The sequence below is a fragment of the Prionailurus viverrinus genome, chromosome E2 (genome assembly GCF_022837055.1).
Source record: "Prionailurus viverrinus isolate Anna chromosome E2, UM_Priviv_1.0, whole genome shotgun sequence".
NCBI lineage: Eukaryota > Metazoa > Chordata > Mammalia > Carnivora > Felidae > Prionailurus > Prionailurus viverrinus.
This window is the reverse complement of record NC_062575.1, coordinates 43,329,668-43,353,727: the sequence shown is the minus strand read 5'-3', so window position 1 is coordinate 43,353,727 and position 24,060 is coordinate 43,329,668. Positions and strand designations below refer to the sequence as shown.

General features: G+C 50.3%; 1 protein-coding gene across 2 annotated transcripts in view; it reads right to left on the bottom strand.

The window, feature by feature from the left end:
* Nucleotides 1–24,060, bottom strand: part of CHST8 (carbohydrate sulfotransferase 8) — a 129,022-nt gene that overhangs the window by 39,757 nt on the left and 65,205 nt on the right. The gene's annotated exons all lie outside the window — the stretch shown is intronic.

The window sequence follows — 24,060 nt, the reverse complement described above, 5'->3', positions numbered from 1 at the left end:
CAGGCAGAGAGCATCTCGGATCAGACCAAGCTTCGGCTGCCCTGGCTTGGGTCTGCTGGGGTCCGAGTACCATTCCTCCCTGTGTCCAGGTTAGGCCAGAGCACAGGGCCGGCTACCTCTGCTTTCCGCGACAATGGCCATGGTCACCCTTGATGGGGGCTCTCCCACTTGTGGCCCCAGCTCCCGGGCTAGGCCGACCACTGCAGGGGGAGAGGAACGAAGGGGTAGCATTCAGGGTAAGTGAGCACGGTCCTGCCCTTGGAAGCTCCTAGGCTGCACACCCTTGCTGCTCCCCACCTCCTGCCTCCCCATGGCTTTGGGGTGGAGAAGCTACCCAGTTCTTATCAGCACGAGGTGCTTCTGTCCCGCGGGAGCCCCTGAGGGGGTAAGGTGGGGAAAGGGCTGCCCCCTCTTCAGTGAGCACATGCCAGGCTTGGAGGAGGAGAGTCAGCTGGGCAGGACTTTGGCTGGGGAACAGACGCCCACGGGATGGTGGTGTGGTGTGTGGTGTGCATGGCACGGGGCCCAGACAGTCCGTCCCTGCCACTCCCCAACACACCAGAAACCTCTGGGTCTTCTCCCTCCCCTGACTGGAGGGCTCTCTAGTTGGCCAGGCCTGGCTCATGGGGGTAAATTCCCAGCCTCTGCAGGAGTGAGCCACTGAGGCAGACAGCAGGATTGCCCTCCTACCAAAGTGCTGCCCACGGAGAAAATAGTGCTGAAGCTCTCAGAAAGGGAAGTGTCCCCTTTGCGGCCCTAAGCCTTTCCGCAGTCATCCAGCAGCCGACACATATGAGGGTGCGTGGGGCTGCATCAGTGGCGCTGTCACAACACAGGCCAGCCAGCCTCCCTGGCACACGGTGTCACCTCCCTGGCTGGCTGGAGTGCTGCCTGCAGGAGGAGGTCACACACCACGTAAAGCCCGGGCCTGTTGTGAACCGTTTGGGTCCCACTGCACAAGTTTCTTTATCTCTTGTAACTCAAAATACATTGCTCCAGACCCCATCCTGCTAAGGGTAGCTTAGCCCCAGGCTCAGCCATGTATGGCCCCTCCCCTTCTCTGGGGTCCTGTGAAGTAACCCCACCCCCACCCCCGCTGGGCCACTGGACCTAGACAGTCCAGGGTGTCCAGGGAGGGCCTCTGCTGCTTTGGTCCCCCTGATCACTATAAGGAGGTGCATGGTTTAACCCTCTGGCATTGTCCAGTCTCCCCAGGTCCACCTCCCTGGGCCTGTCACCCACTACCCAGGGAGCCCCAAACACCGTTCGCCTCCTAGCCTTGGGCAAATTCCATTGCTCTCAGCTTTGGTCACTGAATCTGCCTCGTGTCTTTCAAAGATATCCCCTCTGTCCCTTTTCCTTACAACAACGCCTCGATGAGCTCAGACCTTCCAAAACAGAAGCCAGAAGTGGGGGGTGTCCCCTCAGATACAACCCTGCTCCCCTGCAAGGGCACAGAGAGGCCTTGGAAGGGAAAACTTCATCAGGACCAAACACAGATCACTGCCACCACGGATTACCCTGTAACTGCCGTGTGGCCCCTTCTGCCCACTCTGCAGGCCCCCTCCCTCACAGACACAGGGCGGACACCTCCCCCCCCCCCGGCCTGGGTCCCCCCCATACCCACCCTTATGCCCCAGGGAGCACTGAGGCCCAGGGCTGCTCTGATCTGGCTTCTCCAGTCTTACGCGCCCCCTCCCGACCCGTGCCCGGCTGACAGAAGGTATTTGCCTCATACCAAGGGAAGTGTAAATGGTTTTAAAAAACATTTTAGCAGCTTCAGCAACAGTTTGGAAAACACGTATTATTTTGGAGGTGTCAGACACCCACCTTGTCTCTGGTTCGAGAGTGTCACACCTATGACATCACCGATGGCGGGGAGAGAAGGCTGGCAGGAAGGCAGGTGCCAGGCCCTGGGAACCCGAGCCTCCCAGGGAGGCTCCTTTCCTCTCTGAGTAGCAACAGGGATTCAGGATTCAAAGGACAGCTCCATAGGCGCACCAAGCCCCAGGCAACTGCAAGCCCTCCCCACTGGATCCTGCTTCAGAGCCCCCCACTGCAGGCTGCGGCTTATCCCTCTTCTTGGGGAGAAGCCAGGAGGCTTGCGGGGGGACAGAGTGGACCGAATGTGTACATCTGTCTCATCTTCCTCCTAAGTCCCAGTGTAATGACAGCAAAGGAATAAAACAGATGCCCATGGGAACAAAGAGAACTGGAAGGAGGATGGTACAGATTCTAATACATTTTTGGAAGTCAGAAAGTGGTTGGAGGGTGGTAACAGAATCCACGGGGTCAAGGGGACAGATAGCTGAATGCAACTGAAGACAGGGTCTTTAAAGAGGAAATGAAGTTAAAATGAGGTCACTAGTGTGGGTCCTAATCCAAAGGAACTGATATCCTCACAAGAGGAAATTCAGACACAGACAGGGACAGACCATGCAAAGACACAGAGAGAAGACACCATCTATAAGCCAAGGAGAGAGGCCTCAGAAGAAAGCAATCTTGCCGATACTCTGAACATGGATTCGTAGCCTCCAGGACTGACAGAATAACGTCTCCTGTTTGAGCCCTCCGGTCTACGGTGGTTTGTGGTGGTGAGAGGGAACTAACATTCTCACCCTTGGAAATCTCCAGCAAGATGGCTGACTTCTCACCACACACTACGAAGGAAGCCCTGCCGTCCACACCACATCAATCAGGTGCTTGTTGCCCCGCTCTCAACTATGAATAGATATCTACAGGCCACCAAGCATGTGAGGACAGCCTCCAACATGAGAGAGACCAAGAGAAGCAAACAGAAAAAGATGACAACAGAGGAAATAGAAATGATTCATGAACTAGCCCCAAACTGCCAACAGCCTAAGCATAAATCAATCAGTAGGGAGCTGGTTAAACAAACCAATGATATACCATCAAGCTGCTTAAAGGCGTAAAGAAAAAATCTACATGGATCAATGTGAAAAATGGGCTACCATGTAGCGATAGGCGAGAGAAAACAGATTATAGTATGTGGACTGTGATTGTGTTTATGCAAATTACATGTACATAAGAAGGGTCTGGCAGAAGGTGGTAGGCAGGCTTGCAGTGCACATTATCTTCTAAATGGGCTCCCATATGTGCTGGTAAAAAGTCCCCATGGACTTCCTGACCTCCAAGCTTGCCCAGGTACCTGTGGACCCACGGAGACATTCCTGTTTGACCTGGAGGGCCAGGAACTCATACGCTTGCCTGAAGAAGCCAACATGAGGCCAGGCACATAGCAGGTGTTCAACAACTACATTCTGGATAAACAGATGAATGGATGGATAGGTAGTTGGGTAGGATCATACGATCGTGCAGGTAGCTAGGAGACAACCAAGGCCAGATAATGCAGCAGGAAGGTGAAGGTCATCCTGAGTGCCAAGTTGTCTGCCATCTGAAGATCTGTACACCTCCAGGGGTCCTGTCACCTCCTGTCTGAGCAGACACTGATGCTCAAAAAAGAAGTTGAACCTGTTGAGTTGCCAAGGCAACCAGAAGTGAGCTGGGATGCAGAGCTGACAGTCCCAGAAAGTACTGTATTCTGTTTACTAAATCACAGACCTACTAGTGCTCCCTCAAGGCCTATCCCCATCAGTTCAGAAACTGGCCCTCTGGATCTACTTTCCCTTCCTGACCCCAGGTCCAGGGGAAGCTGCAATACACCAGCCAAGATCCCCATGTTATCCACCCCAGGGAATAGAGGCCTGGGTCTGGGCTCTTGTGGGACTCAGACCACATCAGGGACAAGGCAGTGGATCAGGGACAAGTGCTGGACAGTGGATCAGGAGCTTCAGGCCATTCACAGCACACCCCTGGCCTTGACCAAACAGCAGCCCTGGGTGAGTGGGGAAGGGAAGGACTGGGGTGCAAGGAGAGGGAGTGACTTTGTTCAAGAGCAAGGCTGGAGCTTTTTACTGGCTGGAGAAGGGGGTTACAGCTCAGATGGCAGCTGGGCAAACATGAAAACAGAGCAAGCATCCTGGATGAGTCATCTAGAGAGAAGTGGGTGTGTGGGAAAAGGTGACTGTGGCCTTGATGTTGGGGTCAGGTGTCTGCCAGGGTGGACTGGGGGCGGTAAGCTGTGTTGGAGAGGGTGCTATGTGCTCAGTAGGCTGCACAGTCCTTCCCATGGGCTGGGCTGATTCACAAAGCTGAGCCAAGTTCAGAGGCTTAGGGCAAGCCCAGAGTCAGATCTCATACCAGGGTGGGATAGAGAAGGAAGAGGCTGGAGCAGGGGGCTTGGGGAGGACAAAGGGACAGCCGCATTCAGCTGGGTCCTAATTCCTGAAAGAGTTGCCAGCAGCTGAAAGGACCCGAGGCTTTGTCATCTGGTAACGAAGACATGTTTGCCTTTGATCCCTGATGAAGCTGAAAGCATTCTCTCTCTCTTAGGCTTGCTGGGCCATTAAAGTCTAAACCAGCATTTCTCAGCCTTCAAGTGCATTCAGACCACCGGGAATCTTGTTCAAATGCAGATTGTAATTCAGCAGATCTAGGGTCAGGCCTTGAAAGCCTGCATTTTTAGGAAGCTCTCAGTATATATGCTTGCTGGTATATATACCAGCATTATAAGCACTTGCTGATAGAAATGCAGGATCTTGGGCCCCACCCAGATCTACAGAATCAGAATCTGCAATTTCACAGGTTATGCAAGTGATTTGTAGTTACATTAAAGTCAAGAAACGCGCTCTTCGGAATCCAATGGCTTTCCAACTTGCTTGCACAATGGAGTTGCCTGAGGGACTCTCTCAGAGATTCAGATTTTCTGGGTCTAGGGGGTGGCTGGGGCATCAGGTTTTTAACACCTCCACAGGCCTGATTAACAAGCAGACCAGGTTGAGAACAGTTATCTAAGTAGTAGCTGCCCCTCCTGGTTCTAGGTAGATGGAAGCCGAATGTTCTCATCCAGCCCTGCACTCCCCAGCCAGGCTCTGTGGGGAACCTGTGGCTCAAAATAACTGGCAGGTTCAAAACCCCCAGTCCCAGCCTGTGCAGCAGTAATAACCCAAAATGTCTGGGTTTTGCCTGGTAGCCACATGCCTTGAGGAATAGAGACCCCAGGAAGTTGGGAGTGGGGAGTGGGGAGTAGGGAGGAATGTGTTGCCCACACATCTGCCCCTACCTGCACGGCACATCTGAGACAGTGCCTCAGAGACGCCTGAGGTGGGAACCTGTTTCTCCTTTGCTGTTGACCAGTATGCCAGGGCTGGTCCCAAGCAGCAGTGCCTGCCAGGGGTGACCAGTCATCACTCCTACACTGGGGGAGCAGACACTAGCTATGGACCTCCGCACAGCCCTTCACCCACCCACTGGACTATACTGGTTCTGGAAATGGCAGCAAGCACTGCCAGGTTACAGACTCCCTGTGTGGGTCAGGGATGGTGGGCTTGTGCCAGGTGCACTGGGGTTACCTAGGGCAGGTAGGGGATATCAGTGCCAGAAACATCAATGCTGGGCTCAGGGCCTCATGGCTGATGCTTGGTGGCTGCCCACGGGGTGAGGTCACATGGTTGGCCAGTCTCCAGCTATGCTGGTTTTGAAGGAGGCACAAGGTAGACCCTGGGACTATGTCCCTGTAAACAAAGATAGACAGATGGTGGCAATAGGGATGGACATACAGACAGGCAGAGTGGAGAGGCAGAGGATGACCAGGGTCCCGGCACCCTAGCTGGGGTTGGGGAAGTCCTGTGACTGGGGCAAGAGCCTCCTCTCCAGCTCACTTTGACTCAAGGCAGCCCCCACTCGGGATGACATGTTTCTTCTACTCAGTTCTGTGGGACACTCTGCCACCACGGCATAAGGCCTACAAGTAAGGCTCAATGTCATGTGCTGCCTTGATACCTGGTAAAATATGGGAGGCATCATTGCAAGTTCCCTCTCCACTCTGCTCCTGCAGATGAGGTCCCCCAGCCAAACAACCATCCTCATCAAGGGGACCAGACACAGCTCCTGCTTACCTGAGGACAGGTATCAATGCCCTACCAGCTCATGGAATTATTCAAATAGCCAGTGGCATCTTCCTTCGAGAACCAGGGAGCACCCCGCCCTCCTGACACTACTGGTCTGCCTCCCAAAGCTGATTCCTGCTGTTCAGTCTCCCTGTGACCCTGCATGGCATGCAGTGTCCTCCTCAGGCTGTGAGCACACGTGACTCATCAACTGCTGTTGAGCTCATCTGTCCAGTACTGAGTGTTGGCCATCCTCATAACCACTGGCTGGGAATCCACCCCTTCTGGTGAGGCAAACAGGAGGTGATTAAAGTATTTATTCATTCTGAGAGATAGAGGGAGAGAGAGCATGCGTGCATGCAAGCAGGGGAGGGGCAGAACGGGAGAATCCTAAGCAGGCTCCATGCTGTCAGTTTGGAGCCCGACGTGGGGCTCAATCTCAGAAACCATAAGATCATGACCTGAGCTGAAATCAAGAATCGGATGCTTAAACCAACTGAGCTACTCAGGCGCCCCTAGCCATATTTTAAAATAAAGTCCAAAGTTTATTAGGATCCCAGTGTTCCTCCCTAACAGACTTAGACTCCCTTAGATTTTTAACTCCAATTACTGTCCCCCATCTGAACTTCCACATCATTGCAGTTCCCAACCCCTCCCCCACCAAAATGAGTGCTTATTATTATTTTTATCTACATACTGACAACTTATTTTCTTAGCATTATTTCTTGCATCCCATGCTTTCTGGCTACATTTTTGTCTTACAGAATGACATCTATGCCATGATCTGTCATCAAAATTAAGTCGCCTCTAAGTGTGGGAGAGACACTGCTAATAATTACACCAGGCCACAGGTGTAAACTGGGGCTGTCTTAAGCAAACTGAGCTAGTGGGCAGGGATTCTGATGCCTTCTGAGGGTGCTATTTACAGAGCAGTTGCACTCCAGTGTAGCACCTTGGTCAGGCCGTAGACCTCATCTCCCGTCTGTGTAGACATCATGATCCCAGTCCTGAAGGTACTGCTTCTGGAAAGACTGAGTGAGGAGGTTGGCAAATTCTTTTCCCCAAAAGAAATGACAGAGCAGGAAAAAAATTAAAACGTAAAAAACCTAACCATTTAATACTTCTAGAAATGAACCAGAGATAAAACATAAGAAGAAGCATTTATTCAAGAAACTCTACTGAACCTCAGGAAGAAGAGTGTGAGTCTATGGCATTTTAGCCTGGGTCTGTTTCCATCACCCCCACCCCGTTCCCTAGTGACTGAAGTTTTCCCAAGGTAGAGTAGGTCATGAAGTCTGAAACATTCCATGTCTGGGAATGTTGTTGAAAATAACAATTCCAAAATCTCAGCTAGCCTGAGGTTGTGATACAAGTTGCAGGGGGGTGGGTGGGGAGCAACAGACCTGCAGATCAGACAGACAATGCGAGAGAGCTCTGGCTCAGGACATCATGAGAGTGGATAAAGCAGAGCTTGAGGGAAATTTATAGCTACAATGACTATTAGAAAAGAAGGATCTCAAATCAGTTACTTAAGCTTCCACCTTAAGAAACTAGAAAAAGAAGAACAAACTAAACTCAAAATAAGCAAAAAGACGAAAATAATAAATATTAGAATAGAAATCCATGAAACAGAAAACCGAAAAAAAGACAAAAGCAATGATATTAAGAGTTGGTTCTTTGAAAAGATTGACAAAATTGATAAACTTTTAGCTTGACTTGCAAATGAAAAAGAATACACAAATTACTAAACTCAAGAACAAAAGAGGGGATGTCACTAACGAATACAGGGAAATACTATCAACATCTTTATGCTAATGAATGAGACAACTTGAATGAAATGAATAAAGCCTTAGCTAGACATAAACTACTAAAGCTGACATAAGAAGAAGTAGAAAGTTTGAATAGATCTATAGTAAAGAAATTGAATTAGTAATTTAAAAATCTTCTCACAAAGAAAAGTCCAGTTCTGGATGGCTTTAATGGCAAATTCTATCCAACATTTAAAGAATAATATCAACCCTACACAAACTCTTGAAGAAAAATAGAAAAGGGGGAGGAAATACCTCCCAAATAATGCTGAAACCTACATTAATCTGATACCAAAGCCCGACAAAGCCATCACAAGAAAACTACAGACAACTATTCCTCAAAAATTTACACAACACGATCCTAGTAAACTGAGTCTGGCAACATATAAAAAGGATTATACACCATTAGCATGCAGGGTTTATATCAAGAATGCAAGGTTGATGTATTACTGTAATATGCCATATTTACAGAATAAAGGATGAAGCCACATAAATATCTCAATAGATATAGAATAGGCATTTGACAAAACCTGACATTCATGGTAAAAAAATGTTTTTTTCAACAAACTAGCAGTAGAAAAAAGCTTTCTCACATTAGTAAAGGTCATTTACAAAAAGCCTATAGCTACCAGTATCCATAATGGTGAAAACTTGAAAGCTCTCCTCCTAAGATTGGAAACAAAGCAAGGAAGTCCACTCTCGCCACTTTTTTTTTTTTTAACATTTATTCATTTTTGAGAGACACAGAGAGAGCGTGAATGCAGGAAGGGCAGAGAAAGAGGAAGACACAGAATCTGAAGCAGGATCCAAGCTCTGAGCTGTCAGCACAGAGCCTGACGTGGGGCTCGAACTCACCAACCGTGAGATCATGACCCGAGCCGATGTCGGACACTTAACCGACTGAGCCACCCAGGCGCCCCAACTCTCACCACTTCTATTTCATGTTGTACTAGCGGTTCTAGCCAGTGCAGACAGGTAAGAGAAAAAAAAAAGGCATTCAGATTGAAAATGAAGTAAAACTATTTGCAGACAACATGACCCTGTATTTAAGAATCCTGGGGAATTCACATACAATAAAACTACTAGACTTAACAGGTTGCAGGGTATAAGACTAATACAGAAAATTCTATTGTATTTCTAGCAATGAACAATGCAGAAATAAGATTAAGGTAACTATTTCATTCACTATGGCATCAAAAAGAATAAAATACTTAGGAATACATTTAACAAAAGAAGGATGAGACTTGTATACTGAAAGCTATAAAATATTGCTAATAGGAACTAAAGAGGACCTAAATAAATGGAGAGGCATTCCATGTTCATGGATTGGAAGACTCAATATTGTTGCTTGTTGGATTCGATGCAACACCTATCAAAATCACAGTAGGCTTTCTCTTGGCAGAAATGGGCAAATCGTAAAATTCACATAAAAATTTACATGGCCTTTACAAAGACCCAGAATAACCAAAATGATCTCGAGAAAGAAGAGCAAAGCAGGAGGACTTATATTTTCTGATTTCAAAACTTACAAAGTTACAGTAATCAAGACACTGTCCTATTGGTGTAAGGATGGACATACAGCTCCACAGAATGGAATTGAGACTCCAGAGAGAAACTCTAATATTTGTGGGCAATTTATTTTTGACCAAAGGTAATACAATGGGAAAAAGACAGTCTTCAATAAGTTGTGCCGGCACAAGTGGATATCCACAGACAAAAATGATAGACCATTATCTCACACAAAACACAAAAATTAACTCAAAATGGATCATGGGCATAGATGTAAGAGATAAAACTATATATAATATATACTATATAGAGTTATATGAGTGGTATGTAACTATATACTATACAACTTTTAGAGGAAATCATAGGAGAAAGTCTTTATTGACCTTAGGGTTAAGCAAAGATTCTTAGATACAGCACCAAAATCATGATCCAAAAAAGAAAACAAATTGATGGAATGAACTTCTCCAAATTTAAAAACTTTTGCACTTCAAAAGACACCATTAAGAAACTGAAAAGACAAACCACAGATGGGAGAAACCACTTGCAAATTTAGTAAGTACTTGGATCTGTAAAATAAAGAATAACAACTCAATAAAAAGACAAATAAATCAATTTAAAATACAGGCAAAGATTCAAATAGATATTTCACTGAAGAAGATATTCAAATGGCTAATAAGCACACGAAAATATGCTCAATATCATTAGTCTTTAGAGAAGGCAAATTGAAACCACAATAAGATATCCCTTCACACCCACTAGAATGACTATAATTAAAAAGACAGATAATAACAAGTGTTGATGAGGATGCGAAGAAATCAGAGCCCTTGTGCATTGCTGGGGGGAAAGGAGATGGTGGAGACATTTTGGCAACAGTTTGGCAGTTTCTTTAACAACATAAATTTGGGGTGCCTGGGTGGCTCAGTCGGTTAAGCATCTGACTCTTGGTTTTGGCTCAGGTCATGGCTCAGGTCACGATCTCACAGTTTGTGGGATCAGGCCCCATGTCGGGCTCTGTGCTGACAGTGCAGAACCTGTTTGTGATTCTCTTTCTCCCTCTCTCTCTACTCTCCCCTGCTCATGCTCTCTCTCTCTCTCAAAATAAGTAAAGTTAAAATAAACAAAAAATTCATCATAAATTTACTACACAGACTAGCAATTCTACTCCTGTGTATCCACCCAAGAGAATAAAGACATAGGTCTGCATGAAGACGTAAATGTTCACAGCAGCATTATTCATTATAGCCAAAAACATACAAACAATTCAAATGTCCATCAACTGCTGAATAGCCAAACCACAATGCCATGCAATGGAATATTACTCAAGGATAAAAAGGAACAGACTACTGATAGATGCTGCCACATGATGAATCTCACAAACATGCTAAGTGAAAGAAGTCAGACGTGAAAGACTACGTATCGTATGATCACATTGACGTGAGACGTTCACGTAAGGCAAGCGTATAAAGACAGAAGGCAGATTTGTGGTTGCGTGGGACAACAGCGGGTGACTATAAATGGGCATGAGAGATTTCTGGGGGGGCAACGGAAATTCTGTAAAATTGAATTGTGGTGATGGTTGCACAGCTCTCTAAGTTTATTAAAAAATCACTGAAGTGTACAACTTGAATAGGTGAATGTTACGGCATGTGAATTATACCTGAACAAAGCTGGGTTTTTTTGTTTTGTTTTGTTTTTAAAGCCCTAGCCCCGGGCACCGGTGGCAGGCATCCCCGAGAGCTCACTGCTTCTCTTGAATCCCTCTCATTTTCTGGCTCCTGGGATGTCTCTTTCTTTCTTGGATTTTAAAGAGGTTTTAGGTCCTTTTTTAATCTAGGATGGGTGGGCACATCGGCTCAGTCAGCCATACTGCCGAGGCTGACCACACTACACTGTTGGTATTTGCTTTCATGGGATTCTGGCACTTTCTGCTCCCTAAGGAGGGGGCTGTGTATTCCCCTCAGTGAAGCAAATGGAAGAAATAAAAAAACTGGCTGGGTGGAGGGATGTTCTGGCCTTGGGTGTGACTTCTGCCGTGGGGCCCAGCTCCCATGACCCTCCTCTAGGACACAATTTGCGTTAGGTGGGGGCCAAGCCACAGAAATGCCCGTCCTGCTCTTTCTCTGATTACCAGGAAGTCCTAGCTGGGTCCCAGGCTCAGACCTTAACTTGCAAGCCCTGAAGTGGAAGGAGGATCAGACATCACAACACTCCCGGGACACTGCTGAAGGGCCAGCTGGGGAAGGAGTCAGGGTGGACACTGAGAATTCCCCACCACCTACTCCCTGTGAGTTCCATTAGAGCAGGGTACCCGTGGTCCTCCTCTCTGCAGAATCACAGTGCCCAGCCAGGCTGCAGTTCAGTAAATATTTCTGAAATAAATGGATGAAAGTGGAAAAGTGCCCCCAGCAGTGAGAACCCACCTCCTTCTGGCGTGTGGGCTTCTTGTTCTCACTGACTGTCCTTCCCACTCCCCAGGGGGATGCAAGGCCCACACTGATCTTCCAAGCTCCGTATATTGTACATGCCCGACGAGCAGACTTGGTTTAAGTCCACAAATCCTTTAATTACCGCTGCTACTTCTGGCTTGGTTCTGGGAAGGAACTAATTCGAACAGCGATCGTTCGACCTGAAATATTATGAATGTAATTTCATTATGAATAATTTCATTATTTGGTCTACCCAGGTCTCAGGCAAGGGGGTTACAAGAATCGAGTTCCTACTGGAATGGCGATTTCTCACCCACTTCTGTGACTGACAACCCACAGGCCACTCGCCCTGTGGTGCCAAAGTCACCTGCCCCTGCCTGGGCCCTGACCGCGCGTCCCACACCTGCTCATGGCAGGTGTGAGCATCAGCGTGCACTCAAAGCAGCCAGCCCCAACCTTCCCCACATGAAAGTGTTTCCCATGAGAGCTGACAGCCCAAAGCACACACACCTGTACCCCATGGTTGTGCATGCACACGGTTATTCACACAATTGTAGACGAGAGCCAGACACCCACACAACATTCACAGAGGTCCCATCCCTCCACCCACACACGTGTATGCACAGACCAGAACAAGTCTGCAACACACAGGAATGATGCACACCCCAAACATGGCAGTGTGGTGCGGGCCCCCAGCCTGGCCTCCAACACTGTGTCTCAGCTGAGTGGCTGTCAGAGTCACCAATAAGACCCTGCATCTTTGGGATCTAGTTTAAGGCACTGCCATTTCCTGGCTGTGTAACCTTGGGCCAATGACTCCACCTCTCTGTGTCTCAGTTTCCCTATCTGTTAAAATAGAGACCTGGTGCTATGAGGCTTCGGTGAAAGGGTATTGGCAAAGCACATAAAGTGCAGTAGACAGCAGGTGCTCAGCACTCATGTCGTCATCACTGCTCAGACCACACTCCCTGGATGCTATCAGGATTCTCCCGAACTCTCTGGTCCCACTCACAGCTCTGGTGGCATCGTCCCAAAGGTGGAGGCAGCAGGGAAGGGAAGTGCAAAGCGTCCCATGCTGGGCTAGCCTTGGTCCCTCCCACAGGAGACCCTTGACAGATGTGACTACTGCAGACAGTATCCCCGGTGGGAAACAAAGAAGGCCAGCGTAGCCATCCCTGGCACCACTGTGAGAAACAGGATATCCCTTTTAACCCAAATCCACCCCAGTGGGTGCCCACAGCCCACTCCCAGCTCTTTGGTAGGCCCACCCTTGCAAGAAGATTTCTCCATAAAAGATCCTTTACTCACAGCAATTTGCTGGTGTTAGTGGTAAAGATATCTGCATATGAGTAATTGTGTGTGAATGAAGGAAGGTTTTTAGTGTGTGCCTCCCCAGGCCCCTACCCCTGGCCCTTGTCTCCCCCACACCTCTGCCGACTCATCCCCCAGTCCCCGTGCTGAAGTCATGAACAGTTATCTGGCAGGGCTCCTGGCCCCTGAACCAGACAAGGGCCCTTGGGCGTACCCAGAGAAACTGTCCATGACTTGCTTGGGGTTTGGCTTCATGTAAGTCTCCCAGGGCAGGAAATAGTTAACCAATTCCCTCCCCACCGGGAAGACCCACCGCCTCTCTGTCCTGGGGGTCGGGGGTTGCACAGGGAGGGCAAGAGGGGGCAGTTGTCAGCCCGAGGGAGGTATGGGATATGGGACAGACCCTCTCCTTCCCGTCCATCCAGCCGACAGGAGGTACCAAGCATGAACTATTATCTGACCCTGAAACAGTCTTCTAAACTTCAAAACTTTGAGCTGCCACTTAAAAATCAGGAGAATTCACAGAAATATGGTACAGGCTCCTAGCTTCTTTGGAAAAAATAAAATAAGAGCGTCTGGGCACTCTGGGCTCACACTGCCCAGAACTCGGCTGGAGCCGAGTGGTGGCCCAGTTCCTTAGTCTCCCCTCCCTGGATGCACTTTTATGATGGACCTAGTGACCCCACACAGTTTTCAGTGACATCCCACCTCATCCTTTCTCTCCCCATCTCCCTCTCTCGGGAGGCAGGCCAGACCCTGAGGGCAAAGGTCGAATGCATTCACAAATGTCTGTAGGTTTCTCCTTCCCAGGATGAGCCACATGTGGACATGCGACCAAAATGTGGTGAAAGGTACACTGACCACTCCCTCGGTCCAACCCAGGTTGAGAACCACCTGGGCTGAGAACCACTGTCCAGGGACTGGACGCTTGACCTGCTCTGGGTACAACCAAGCTGGGGGAAGCGGGGCTTGCATGGGGGCCGGTCTACTCTATAGATGGTCTTCAGAACGTCTGTGGAGGGCTGGAAAATGCCATGGCCAGGACCGAGGGCTTGGTGAGAAGCAGCCCTCAGTGTCCTGTCTGGACCCCAGACCATGAGAATGGGAAGACCGCCCCAGGTGCTTCTTACCCCTCCGTTAGGAGCCATTGGCTGTGCAGGGGCTCCAGGACCTCAGCTATCGGGGGCAACAGAACCCATTAAGCTAGTTTTCCCATCTAAACAAAACATTTTATTTTATTTTATTTTATTTTATTTTATTTTATTTTATTTTATTTTATTAATGATTGTATAGTATTGCATGTAATTAATTAATTATTTTAATATGAAATTTATTGTCAAATTGGTTTCCATACAACACCCAGTGCTCATCCCAAAAGGTGCCCTCCTCAATAAAATTGTCCATTGAGCTCCACCATGATTCAGGTCAAAACTTCAGAGCCACAAATCCCCGAAATAAGCTTTATCATGAAAACATCAGCAGAGAGGTAACAGTGAGCTTGTGGCTTAGATGGGGTCTGCCTGAGCTCCTGACTTCCTGCAAATACTTCAGGAGGGAAAAGACACACGTTGACCCTCAGGCCACCAGGAAGGTGTCACCATAAGCAGGAGGGGCCAGCAGGCGGGGTCCCGGTGAGAGCCCCACCGAGGCCTGACCCAAGGCATGCGGGGCCCCAGCCCCCACCCGCAGTGTCCCTGACGGGCTCACTTCACTGTGGACCCGCATCGGCCTTCAGAACCAACTCCCCGGTGCTTCTGTTGTCATAACTACCACCATGACCTTTTCAGGGTTTAAAAAGCCAAGAACCACCCAGTGGCCATGGAGAAGGACAGCAACCATAGCAACAGCCCTGTCCTTGCACCCCTCTCTGGCACAGAATCACTTCTCTGCTGCCCACACTAGCAAGGCAGGACTTCAGAAAGGTGAGAGGGACTCCATAAGCACACATTAGGACCCCACTGGACCCTTCCCCACATTGGCAGGGAGTGCAACGTTCAGATTCACTGAATCTGAATCTGAGGGGGTCCTGAGCACCCCCTCTCCCGCCACAGCCCCAAGCCCCCAGGCCAAATGTGGCTGAGAGGGAGGCAAGCCAGGCAGAGGGGGCCACCCCTCGGGATTGGAGTTCTGCTCTCCTGGCAGAACCCCTGAGTTGAGTGGGGGGTTTGGCTCTGATGTCAGGCGGCCCCCACTAAAGATGCCTGGTTGGTGAATGGGGTCAGGGGTGGGGGGGGCACACAAGGAGGGAGAGGAAGTTCAGTCCTGGGAGTAACCCCCCGCTGACACCCTGGCTTAATCCTCCTGGGGCTCAACGTTGGCCCAGGTGCAGTCACAGCGTCCCAGACCAAATGTGATGCTGGGGCATATCACATACAGATCTTGACCCCCTCCTCCCCTCCCCACTGGGTCCCTCCAATTCATTCTGGGCCGGGCAGAGTGGGAAAAGGGTCACCCCACACCTGAGCCCCGCTCTGGGCCCGCCAAGCCATGACTCACGTCGCAGGTGAACAGAGCCTGATTCACCCCTCCAAGTAGGGGGCCTAGGGGAACAATCCGGTGCTGTGGACACGCAACCTGAAACCGGGGCTTCCGGGAGCCGGCTTGAGCATCGGAACTGGCGGCCCAGCGCGGCCCCCGCCCAGGCCCAGACACAATAGGAGACCCAGTTTTCCAGCTGGACTGTAATTTCAGAAGGTGGCTTTGTGTGGGCTTTGTTACCCAAGCCACCAGAGGAGCCCTGGGGCTGGGGCTGCCGCTGGGTGTCAGCAAGAAATGCACTTTGAAGAAACGGCAGAAAAACATCAGAAGAGACAAGAAATGCAGACCACGACAACCAACTAGTAGCAACGGGCAAGGAAGGCAGAGTGAGCTGGGGAGGGGCTTTGCAACCAGCTAAATCTGGGTTTGAATCCTGGCTCGGGCCACTCTGGGCACAGGACTCTGGGCAACCACCTTACCCTCTGTTGAGTCTGAGCTGAGGATAATCATGCCTGCCTCACAGGCGGAAGAACAAGCAAAGGCACTGGGGACAGTGCCAGGCGCCAAGAAACGGTAACTATCACCACGTTTCATGCACACTGAAGCTTAATTACATTGTCTCATTTAAAAAATTATCATCATACACGCACGTGGAGCTCTGTAGCTTTCAAAGCCATGTTTGTCCATTACTTCATTAGATCCACACAATGATCCTGTCTTCTATTTTTAGCGTTTTCCTTTAGTTCCTATAAAACCTAAATCTTGCTCTTATTGGATACGATTGTCCCAATTTTCCATTCTGCTCTCCTTTTTAATTTCCCCACCCCTAGGAACCTTTAGCATAACAATTCTGGGACCACTTTCTATTAATATCAATTTTCAGATTACAGCGATAGGATGTCTGTTTCCTAATTTAATTAGGTGATTCCTGTTATTAGTTCCTACAGGCTCATTATTTTTCATTTAGCATACTTTAACGCACCAAAGGAAAGTGAGGTTCTGGCTGGAGACCCCCAGGGTGTCTTCTGCAGGGAGGGGAGGAGATGTTTGAGGCCCAGTCAGAGAAGCAGATGCTGGGGAGCTGTGGGCCGGGGGGTGCCACTGGGGATGCCCCAGCCTCAGTGTGAGAGGGTGGGGACAGAGAAAGTCTCCCTGTAGAGACTGGGCCTACATGGCCTCCCAGGGAGGGCAGGAGGGAGGGTCTGTCATGAAGCCCCACCTCCAAAAGCAGATTCCCGACTCAGCTCCAAAGCCAGCACCCCGGGGCCCACCAAATCAGTGGGGTCCAGGTGGCCACACTTGAGGGCTGCGTGTCCTAATACCATACCCCCTTTTCCAGCAGGACCTGTGTCTGTCCCTCCATCAGTATTGCCCTCTGCACATCCACAAGGCACCCTTCACCCCAGAGTCTAAGTCAGCACTACCCCAGAATTAGCACAGAACAAAGTGAATAGTACCCCCGAAATATGCAGACTCTGCCTCAGTGCACCCGCCCCATCAAGGTGGGCTCAACCATCACATCTTTGGGCTTCTGGACACTTGGGTCTCCAATCCTTCAATTGTTGAGTCCACGGGTTTCCTTCCCCTGCCGACACAGCGATGACTGGGCTGCCCGGCTCACTGCCCACCCCATGGCACCAGAAGGAACCCCACAGAGCTGCCCTGGAGCTACAAGGAAAAGGGGGGGGGGGCAAAAAGTCCAAGGGTGATGCTTGTAAGGAGCACTGTTACCAGGATCCTGACCCCCAGCCTTGACTTTGACCCCAATGCGTTCTGTGCCGAGGAGAGGGCACTCCGAAGAATGGGAAACTCAGAGGGTGGTTTTACCTAGAGTAAAATTTTCTTTGCTGTGGCCACAGAAAAGCAAGGTGAGGGAGGGCGAGGCGGCCCTCATGAGCCTTCGGCGGTGTTTGGTCAGAGAGTTTGAACATGCTGCAGGTGCATTGTTCAGAAACACCGGGTTCTGAGAGTCCCAGCCCTGCTGATTTTGCAATGATATATTGCCAGCTACTTAACAGGATGGATCACTGCAATTACATGTCACTTCTGATATTCACAGTCACAACAAGGATGTGTCAGCCTCGCAAGGTTTGTGGAAAATATATATGATGTTCCGCAATGCCGTTAGAAAATGGTTTCAGGAAACAGACTCGAGAGGATTCCAATAAAACCCACCTGCCCGGGGAAAGCAGATGGTTCCAGGAAGCTGGAGGGGTTGCCGGCTCCCATGGCCCGGAAAGAGCATAGCTCAGACACCCTGGCTCCAGCAGGCTGCCCCTCCCCCGAGACCAGCCTGGCCCAGGTGCCAGGGCAGAGGAGGGGCAGCCGCCATACCTCTGCTTGGTCCATCAGCCTCACAGTGGGGAGTTTCTGAGAGCCCCTCGGCAGTTACTCCTGTGGCCTTGACCCACCCGGGGTGTTCTCAGGGCTCCGAGGGGACATACCTGGACAAAGAGTTGCTGTAGAAACAAGACAAACAAGACAAGTATCTGGCACAGGCAGGGCTGTGTGTCCCTGGTAACCATGGGACCAAGAGTGAGGGCCACACTCTCTCCAGCCAACACAGCCCTGCCTCCAGGGAACAAAAACAGGAGCCCTGGAGTCGGTCTGGCCCATGGGCGTGGGAATTCTGGCGCTGCTGATTTCTAGCGGTAAGAGACTAGGCAAGATGCTCAGCACCGTGTGCTCTGCAGAGAGACCCGGGCTCCAGGACAGTCTCACTACTCTCTGCTTCCGCCGTAGGTCAGCACGTGGTCACCTCTTAACAACCACAGCTCCCCTCCTCCAGGCAGCCCTCCTGGCTCTTCCAGCCACTACTGCCCTCAGGTGTCTGAGACCAAAGGAGCGAAGTGTGCGTTCTGAGAGCAGAGATGCGGGTGGAGGAGGGAGGGGGTTGGCGGGGGGGGGGGGGGGGGGATGGATTGCTGGTTCTTGTCCCCTGCGGCCTGTGTGTCTGGAATCCAGAGCAACTCCGCCCAGCAACTCAGATGCCCCTGCCCAGACAAAATGCGTGGTCTCCGGCCCCCTCCCCCAAACTGCTCCCCATCTGGCGTGTCCTGCCTCGGTAAGTGGTACCCCCGTCTCGATCTGCCAGAGCCAGAGGCATCCTGAACTGAGACAACAGCCCCCCTCACCCTCATCACCATCCCCCCTGTGTACTTGCCCCAACACCCCGAATCTACCCTCTCCAGTCCCTGCCCTCTCTCCCACACCACTCTGTGGTTCCTCGCACTCTCTTCCCCTCCCCTGCTCCTGCCCACAGCTCCAAACACGCAGCCATTAAAGTGAGCCTTCTAACAGCCGCCCCTACTTCAGGATCCCCGGGGCTCCCCGCAGCCTGCAGCAAAGGCTCGCTCCTCTGAGATGCTCCAAAAAAGGGCTTATGGGCCCCGGGACTGGCCATGTCTGCAGTACTAGTCTAGATCCCCGGGTCACACTCCTGCCCCTAATCCACCAGGAGTTCCTCCCATGCCAAATTCCCTCACGCCTCCAAATCTTCATCCAGGTTCTCTCTCTGCCCAGGCTCTGCTCTGGGCCCAGAGCAGACAATATGGAGCATCACAGCTGTTAGGACGGCAGCAGGTGCAGTGGCGACAGCCTGCTGTCTAAGGACAAATCCTGGCTCTGAATCCCAAGGCTGTGTGGCCTCAGGCATGGCTCTCAACCTCTCTTATCTCAGTAGTCTCATCTGTCAGATGGTGTAATAGTACTTAACTCCTGGGGTTTTGAAAGTATTCAGTGCGTACTAAACACACGTAAGGTGCCTGAGAGTGGCAGCAGTGCCGTTGTGTGTCCACGCAAGCGACCGCTCGGCACTGCACCTGTAAATGGGAATAATCAGCTATGAAAATTATACATATTAATACCTGTAAAGTGCTTGACACAAGATCTGGCACATGGTAAAAGCCTGGTCAATGTTTGTTATTATTACCATCCTTGGATGCCCTTGTGCTGTGGAAGGAATGCCCCGGGGGCAGGTTATTGTAGACCAGGAAGTCACCAGGGGCTGTCCAGTCCCTTTGTCTGTACTCGGGACAGGAAGGGACCCCTGCTGTCACTGTAGCTGCCTCCCCCTTTGACACCCCAGCATCAGCCCAGTCCCCAGCTCCACCACCCACACCTCCACGGCTTCAGGAAAGCAAAGAGCTACTTCCCTGAAACATGGGGTGGCCCTGCCTTAAGAAAACTCACTCTAGAAACCAAACATCAAAAAAATGAAAGAACTCGTAGTGTGTTAACCACAGAATCTGTATCAGAAGGTCAAGTTTTAAATTTTTTTTATTTACCAATGAATAAACCAATCAATCCACCGTCACCCTGGCTTCCTGGGTCACTACCAACGACTCCCCTCGTCCCATGAAAACAAAATCCATCCCACTTAAAAGAATGAAGAAGGAATGATGAAATCAGAGCACTGCATTGTGTATCCCCGGAAGAGTGGATACATCTAGGTGCATCATCAGTGGCTAGTTGACATTGCAAAAGAGAGCCAGGCAGATATGCGCCTCCTGATGAAAGCACATATGACCACGTGGACATTCTTGCCAAAAAGAAAAGAAAGAAAAGAAAAGAAAAGAAAAGAAAGAAAAAGAAACCTCTATCTGTTCAAGCTGCTAGGTTTACTTAATTTACAGGAAATGCAAAGAACAGAAGACAGGGACACCAAATGAGTAAAACCAACAAAAATCCCAATGGTGGGGGGCGCCTGGGTGGCTCAGTCGGTGGAGCGGTCGACTTCGGCTCAGGTCATGATCTCACGGTCCGTGAGTTCGAGCCCCGCGTCGGGCTCTGTGCTGACAGCTCGAAGCCTGGAGCCTGTTTCGGATTCTGTGTCTCCCTCTCTCTGACCCTCCCCTGTTCATGCTCTGTCTCTCTCTGTCTCAAAAATAAATAAATGTTAAAAAAAAATTAAAAAAAAAAAATCCCAACGGTGGGAAACTCTGTAGGACCTGTGATCCAGTTTCCTCCAATAAATAGCAAGAGAAAAATCAAGATGAGGAGAGAATATTACAGATTGAAAGAGACTTTGGGGCGCCTGGGTGGCGCAGTCGGTTAAGCGTCCGGCTTCAGCCAGGTCACGATCTCGCGGTCCGTGAGTTCGAGCCCCGCGTCGGGTTCTGGGCGGATGGCTCAGAGCCTGGAGCCTGTTTCTGATTCTGTGTCTCCCTCTCTCTCTGCCCCTCCCCTGTTCATGCTCTGTCTCTCTCTGTCCCAAAAATAAATAAACGTTGAAAAAAAAAAATTTAAAAAAAAAAAAAAAAAAGAAAGAGACTTGAAAGACTCATCCTCTGAGCTGCGGTGTGCGGGCTGTATCCGGATACTGGATAAAACAAAGTGGAAATAAAAGTATTTATAAGAGTTGGGATTCAACTTAGGAATTTGAATGCTGGATAGTAAAGAATTATTGAAAGTTTTAAAACAGAGTTCTTATCTCTTAAAGTGAGAAATATATTGTAACATTTCTGGCTGAATTGATATGGTACCGGCACAGGCTTCAAAAATCAGTTAAGCCTCTGACTTTGGCTCAGGTCATGATCTCGCGGTTTGTGAGTTCGAGCCCCGCATGTCGCGTCAGGCTCTGTGCTGACAGCTCAGAACCTGGAGCCTGCTTTGGATTCTGTGTCTCCCTCCCTCCCTCCCTCCCTCCCTCTTTCTCTCTCTCTCTCTCTCTCTCTCTCTCTCTCTCATTCTTTCTGTCCCTCCCCCACTTGTGCTCTGTCTCTCTCTCTCTCAAAAATAAAGAAAATGTCAAAAAAAATTAAAAAAAAAAATCAGGACAGATGAGGATGTGGCCGTAGGTGCGGCAGCCTGACTGCATTTGGAGCATGCTGGTCCTGGGTGCGTGGAGCCATCATACTATTCTCATCAACTCTGGGCGGTTCTAAACCCTCCGTAAGAAAAAACTCATAAAGAGGGGCCCCTCATAAAATTTCAGTCTGCCCAGCCACACACGTGGAGTCTGTCTTCTGCCTCTCCAGGGCCAGCAGGCTGGGATGTGTTATTCCAGGTTCTTGCCTATTCTCTGAGTCTTCCGCCTACAGAAGGGGCAAGTCTAGTCTCTTGAGTCAAGAAGTGAGTTTCCTGAGGCCTTGTGGCCTGGCAATGTTGGAGACTGGAAAATCATTTGGATAGGTGAATTCTCTGATGCACACCAAAATCTAATCTTACCCAACAGGTTAACCAGCAGCGATTCACGTTTCAAGAGGTTTGATTGATTTAAAACATAGCAAACATTTTGGAAAAATGGCTTGATTTACAAAAGTTGGCAAGCCCATATGATTCCATCAAATGCACGAGTCAGGCGAGGTTGGCTGTCTGGTCCCTGAGAGCTTCAGATGCTATTAAAACCTAACAACTCCACAGGAGAAATCTGAACAACACCCGACTCCGAGGGGCCACAGCAACTAAAGTCTCCTTCTCCCACTCTCAAGCTTATTTCTGGATCTTCACCTGCCGCCCCAACCCCTCTGCCCTCTGCCTTGGTCAACGCCACCAACAGTGGCTCCCGGACACTGCGTTCCCAGGAAGTTTCTGCCACTATGACAGCCAGTATAGCCTGTGTGGAATTTCTTCTGTAGATGGCATTCCCAATGGCCTTACCCAATCCGGATGGCAGGGCAGCCTCCTGACTTTGTACCTCCCACAGGCAGAAATCCACAGGGAGAAGGCTTGTCCAGGCTCTGGGGGCCACCCACCCATGCAACTGGATACATACACTTTGTAAGCACTGGTTTCCAACAGATAAATGTAATCAAGGTTTATATGCTCAGAGAAGCCAACAGGATGGGATTGTTTCACTTGAAAGATCAGAAGAAAATTGTAACTAATGTTGTGGAAAATTACTTTGATATTGCTTTCTTGGTACCGAATCACAATTAGGCTGCTGTGAGAAGTACAGGGAAAGAATAAATGAATAGTAACAAATCAACACAAACAGCCTGTGTCAGGAACACTTTGCTCAGGGAAAGTAACATAAGCATTACTTAAAGTTTTATGACTGCGTTTGATGTGATTTACGTAGAACGTCAAGGTTGCCTCTCACCCGCCACGTGGCGAAAGTGGTCCAGCTCCATTTACAGCCAGAAGAACACGGCTCGAGCCCCAAGTGTGCTCTGTGCACGGTCTGCCAGGCCCACGCTATCCCCACTGTAGAGGGACACTCCTCTGAGCTTCGTGTCATCCCACACACCCTGCCAGCCCGAGGCTCTCGGTTTCTCTCCTGGCTCGTCACTCCACCCTGGATCCTAGCTGTCCTGTGGGCCCTGGCCCCACTGGTGATGGAAAAGATCCACATGCTCAGGGACAGTGTGCAGGGCAAGGCCAGCTGGTGTGAGGGGCAAGAATCTGCCACCCACAGGACACACAAAGATCAAGCACTCTGATCTGACGGACGGCTGCAACATGGCAGGACACACATCCCTGCCACCAGATCCCAACTCTACCCAGGAATATAGCATTTGTCCCAGCAGTGTACCATGGATGGGGGCATGGCTCTGCCCCAAAGGCACGCTCACGCCTTCCCTCCTGGGCTTGTCCCACAGAGCACAGACCCCGAACACAAAGACCCTCTGCCCATGTGTGTGCCCCAACCACACACGCACCAAGACAGGCACCAAAGATCCATGGGTCACCCCCAAGGATACACCATTTACCCCAAGCCATACTTGAGGACCCCTGTTCAGGACCTCATTTCTGCACAGATAACATACAACTGGGGATGCCAATCTCAGCCAGCCTGACCCATGGGGCTGGGTTCTGCCGACATAGGGCCATCAGCCACTCTAAGGCTCATGTGAGGCTGTGAGGTCTCCACAGAGGAGCCAGCCTGGTCACATGTCCTTGCTGCTTCAGAAGCCGGGGAGGAGCCAGAACCACTTCTGACAGCCACTCCCCCACCCTCTGTGAGGCCCTAGCCCAGGTGTGAGTCAGTACCTGTGACTTGCCTGCTGTCTCCTGGGGTCCCACTGCCCTGGCTGCCTCTAGTTGATGAAAGAATGAACTCATTGGCCTCCCCGACCGGGGCCTCTGGTAGCAGCTGCCAGGCCCAGGGCCCCTGCTCTAGTCTCCTTGTGCCCCTTCTGATTTTCTACCTGATGCCTATGGGCCTTCAATCCGTGCTTAGGAGGGGTGAGGCAGCCAGAGCTGAGGGTGGGGCTGGGGAAGGGCTGGGCACTGCTCTCCTATAGGGTGAGCCCTGCAGGCAAGAGTGGTGCAGGAATCTCTCTGCCTAAATCCACGGCCTCTGCTCTTCCATATTGTCCTCGTCCTGGAGCACATGGGTGTCTTCACAGACCTCCCTGCTAAAGGCCCCCAGGCCCACAGCTGAGAGACGAGTAAGGGCTGTGTCTGAGCAGCAGGCACCCTCCTAAGCTCCCCTCTCCACATTCTGCCTGCCTGAGGCTCCAGAACCATCCTTCCCCTTGTCTCCTCGCTGCACCCCACCTGTCCTCAGCAGACCTCTGTAAGTCATGAAGGGTGCTCCCCTCAGTGGCTCACGAGGGACGTGTGGGATGCAGGTGGGAGGTGGGGTAATCTCAGCTTCACAAAGGCAGGAGGGGC